General features: G+C 38.6%; 1 long non-coding RNA gene across 1 annotated transcript; it reads left to right on the top strand.

Moving 5' to 3' along the window:
• Nucleotides 1-3,830: 3,830 nt before the first annotated feature.
• On the top strand, nt 3,831-4,413 carry LOC147638961 (uncharacterized). Its single transcript, XR_015263380.1, has 3 exons — nt 3,831-3,952; nt 4,075-4,136; nt 4,240-4,413. It is a non-coding gene; the product is annotated as an uncharacterized LOC147638961 (long non-coding RNA).
• Nucleotides 4,414-5,015: the final 602 nt, after the last annotated feature.

Here is a 5,015-nt window from a genome sequence, read left to right as displayed (position 1 = left end):
GCTCGTGCGTCTCTCACATATGTGAATGTGATCTTGGAAGCTCTTATGAGCTTATTGAATCAGATGAACGTTCTTTGTTCCATCATATTATATAATAAATGGATAGTTTTCTTTAAGATAATAAATGGGTAATATATTTATTTTCGAGATAGTTTCTTATGTAAAAGTGTATGTGAGTAGGAATCGTTTAGAGAAGTAAAAGTGGACACAAGAGTTGCTTTATGCTCATAATAGTTCTTTAAACTTAATATACATTTGCAACTATGCTTCTTCCTTTCCATATTGAGGTAAACATGATTTTTCTTGCATGACTAGGAATCATTTAGAGAAGTACAAGTGGACATAAGAGTTGCTTTATGCTCTTAAGAGTTCTTAAAACTTAATATACATTTGCTATTGTGCTTCTTCCTTTCCATATTGAGGTCGTAGTCATAAACATGATTTTTCTTACATCATGTATACAAAGATTAATGTGATCATCTTATAATGTCATTAGATTTTATGACCACATAGTGTATGGTAGATGGTCATGGGTTGCAACAATGGAGTCTCCTATCTGACTCTCTCCACCTCATGAGAAAAGACGACTTCAATGTGTCCCTCTCAATTGATCCCTTTAGCATTCAGCTAATTCTTATCTAGGGTCTTTGAAACTTTGGATGGGTTGCAACAATGGAGGCTCACCTCTCTAACTCTCTCCACCTCATGAGAAAAGACTCCTCCAATATGATTAATACAATGATTGATCAAAGGTGTGAGATCGGTGAGGTTAGACGACAATTGTAGAAATCGGTGATTGAAGATGTTGAATCATCAAGGAAGTGTGATAGCATGATAGAGCTTCTTGGATCGCAATTTGTGATGATGTGGCACCTAGATTATCTGCGTGGATCGCTTGCCTATATTATCTACATGGATTGCCTCCATATCTTTGCCTCATGCATAGAGAGAGAGAACCCACGCCTCATGTGGAGAGAGAAAAATTATTTTAAAAAAATCCTACTTACGAGCGGCATCGTCGTGCCACAAGTGCCCCGTAAGCCTCGGTCGCCTTCTTCGACCAGCTCTCTCCCACCTCTTGTCGTCCCCTGCTCAGCCTTGTGACCTCCCTTGTTCACCCCTATGTTGTGGCCACCACCGTAGGATCTCGCCCTCATCATCGACCTCCTAACTCACTCAGAGGGTCTAGATCCAGTCGTTGCCATCCCTACCGATAATCCTTGGAAGAGCTACGGGACGGGGGCAAGCAGCTGTGGAGAAGGGGCGCACTGATGAGCTCGAGATGTTTTAAGGTGAGGTATAAACTAACTATCAGAGAGAGAGAGAGAGAGAGAGAGAGAGAGAGAGAGAGAGAGAGAGAGAGAGAGAGAGAGAGAGAGAGAGAGAGAGAGAGAGAGAAACGAGCTCTTTTCCTATCTATTCAATCCAATAGTTTGGTTTTGCAGGCATAAAGGTAGAAGACGAGCAGTCCAATACAAAAAAACAACGTGTGGCTTCCCACACCCACATCAAGGGTCTCAGCTTCTTGAATGTACTCTTCAAATCTCCCTGCACTTCTTGCATTTTTTTTTTGAAACTCTGTGTTTGAGCTTTGATGTTTTGGATGTCAGGAGGATGGAGCAGAAATTATCCTAAGGTTTGTGTATTTTCTACCTTTCCTTGGCTTATTAGTATTTTATCTCATTTAATCAATTTCTTTTGGGATTTCACACCTTTTATACATTCCATCTGACATGAAAAGTAAGAGTTGATGTTTATATGTTTTATGCCTAGTATAGGCAAAAGGTGTGTTTGGGAGAACAACCAGTAACTGTAGCATCGTGCCATATGACATTGATATACATTGTTTGGTGGGGCTGATCAAGGTGCAATACTTTTTACTTTGTGTTGTCATGTAATGATGAATGAAGTTGAAGCTGATGTTAATGCTATGCATGATTAACCTAGATTAGGGTGAGGCTATATTATACCTCCCCTTCCAAGTTTTTAGGATGTCCTCCACCTTGCTCAAGCTATGTGGCATGATGGATGATGAAGAGTGTTGATAACTTTCTTCACATATGATGTTAGCAACCTTAGGATGCATGGGTTTGTGAGTACATAAATAGCTCTAAGGATCTCGATCATGTTCTTGAATTAGTCCAAGTATAGGAGTCATCATCATCTGTTTTGGATGCACTAGTTAAGCCAAAGAATGTTGTTTTGACTTGTATCCATGGTCTTTCTCTGCTGGTTTTCTCATGTATGTGCAATTGTGGGGAGTGCAGAATGTTTATAAACAATGTTATCAAGAGTGGCCATCTTGCCGAGAAATACAATGCTATGCAGCAGGAAAGTGACTCACTCGTGGATGACATTGTAGTGTACTAAATCTCTCCATGATGGTGGAGTGAGTTACAGTGTACTTTTTGCAGCTAATGTTGGCAAGGTTTGTGAGTACCCCCATGTAGAGCTATAAATATATACTAGAGGGGGAGGGTGGAGCATGGTATGCAAACTGACAGTTGTGATGTTGTCATGTTCCTGGGTTCACCATCTTTTTTGGTGGCAGTCATGTAGATGTATTTTATTTTTGCAACTAGGAAAGACTCTTCTACTTATGTGTTGATTGGGGCATGACATTCCTTGCTTGAAATTACATCCACATTTCCTTATCAGTATGTGCATTTTAGGCTATGCTTTGATTGAAAGAGTAGCAGTCACATATTAGAGCAATGTCTTCTTTAAAACCCATTTATTTGCAAGGTGTCAAAGTGATCTATTTAATCACTTGTACTCGAGGGAGCTTCCACAGATAGTTAGGCGCGGTGGACTCTTCTACATGGATGGGCAACTAAGCATTGCCCGTCGGCCAAAATAATGTGGCTGTATGAGTAATGGGTTGTAGTTGAGGGATATAGTTTTGTGCTGCAGGTTGATATTCTCTCATCATGTGCACCTTCCATTATCTTGCCATTTCACTATTTGCTTCAGTGCTTTCCCCTAATGCCATACAGACGAGCTAGGTAGTCTAAGGTGAGGAAGCAGTCAACTATTTTGGATAGCAGTAGCACTATTTTGCTCACATTGCTTGATTCCATGGAGCCAATATGGTAAATCTACTCATCCTTGCCTATTTATCCTGCTTCTTTTTGTAGGCAAACTGATCAAGTTTCTAACTTTTGAATCTATGTACCAAGTTTAATCAGCAATACATAAGTTTTGAGATCTAATTTTTTAGTATTGAACTGCAAGATCTGTATACAGATAGCCTGCCCTAGTGTCAGAAAATCTGATCCCAAGCGGTGGACTCTTGTGCATGGATGGGAAACTAAGCATTGCCTGTCACCAAAATGTGGCTATATGAGTAATGGGTTGTAGTTGAGGGATATAGTTTTGTGTTGCAGGTTGATATTCTCTCATCATGTGCACCTTCCATTATCTTACAATTCCACTGTTTGCTTTAGTGTTTTCCCCTAATGCCATACTAAGCTAGGTAGTCTAAGGTGAGGAAGTAGTCAACTATTTTGAATAGTAGTAGCACTATTTTGCTCACATTGCTTGGTTCCATGGAGCCAATATGGTAAATCTGCTCATCCTTGCCTATTTCATTTGCTTCTTTTTGTAGGCAAGTTGATCAAGTTTCTAACTTTTGAATCTATGTAGCAAGTTTAATCAGCAAGACATCAGGTTTTGAGATCTAATTTTTTAGTATTGAACTGCAAGATCTGTATACAGATAGCTTGCCCTAGTGTCAGAAAATCTGATCCCAGGCAGTGGACTCTTGTACATGGATGGGAAACTAAGCATTGCCCGTCGCCAAAATGTGGCTATGTGAGTAATGGGTTGTAGATATAGTTTTGTGCTGCAAGTTGATATTCTCTCATCATGTGCACCTTCCATTATCTTGCCATTCCACTGTTTGCTTCAGTGTTTTCCCCTAATGCCATTCAGACAAGCTAGGTAGTCTAAGGTGAGGAAGCAGTCAACTATTTTCAATAGTAGTAGCACTATTTTGCTCACATTGCTTGATTCCATGGAGCCAATATGGTAAATCTGCTCATCCTTGCCTATTTCAGCTGCTTCTTTTTGTAGGCAAACTGATCAAGTTTCTAACTTTTGAATCTATGTAGCAAGTTTAATCAGCAAGACATCAGGTTTTGAGATCTAATTTTTTAGTATTGAACTGCAAGATCTGTATACAGCTTTGTGATTTATGCAATCAACTCAAGAAGTGTTTTGTATTTGTGATGAATACAGATGGAATGTATTTGAGTGAAGTGGATTGGGCTTGGGGCTACGAGATTCTTTCTGGTCCTCTTGTGAATTGGAAAACTCACTGGACGAGTTGGAAGAGAACAAAAGAAGATTTGAATGAAGAGAAGGCATCCATTGAATATTTAGCAAGCCAGCTTTGTTGGAAAAAAGTAGTGGAAAAAACTATCCTTTTGTGAGCAGGTGAGTGATTAATCTTCCCGCTATGTAGGAGAAGCCATGAGCTACTTCATGAAAGTAGCCAATTTGGGAATCTTTAGCACTCAATTGTTTGTAATGATGAAGAATGAGCTTATGGACACAATTTGCAAATCTCTTAGTTTGTGTCTTCTTTTGTTATTCTTGTGTTTGCACTATTTAAGCTATTAAAACCTATGTTGCACACATTATTTAAATGTGATTGGTAGCATGGGGTTGTCCATCATTAATTGGCATAGAAAGAGTGTCAACAACGAGTCATGAAAAACGACAAAGAGTCATGAGTTGTCGTTTGCAACAAGCTATCTTGATTTTTTACTAGTCCTAAATATTGATCAATTTTACACTCTTTTAGAGACATTGAAGAGATGTTTTTAGAAATTTTACAAAAATAAGCATAGTTTCAAACTTCTTTTAAAAAATGTACATATTGCTCATTTGAAGGCAATTTTTTTCACTTTTCACGTCAAATAACAAAATGGAAAAAACAAGGTCAATAACGATCTAATATTCTTTAAAATCACTTATAATTCAAGCATGTCTATGTAATGTATAATATATTC

This window comes from Cibotium barometz, chromosome 4 (assembly GCF_041138505.1).
Source record: "Cibotium barometz isolate CiBa-2024 chromosome 4, ASM4113850v1, whole genome shotgun sequence".
NCBI lineage: Eukaryota > Viridiplantae > Streptophyta > Polypodiopsida > Cyatheales > Cibotiaceae > Cibotium > Cibotium barometz.
The sequence above is the reverse complement of the archived record's forward strand: the minus strand, read 5'-3'. Positions and strand labels throughout refer to the sequence as shown.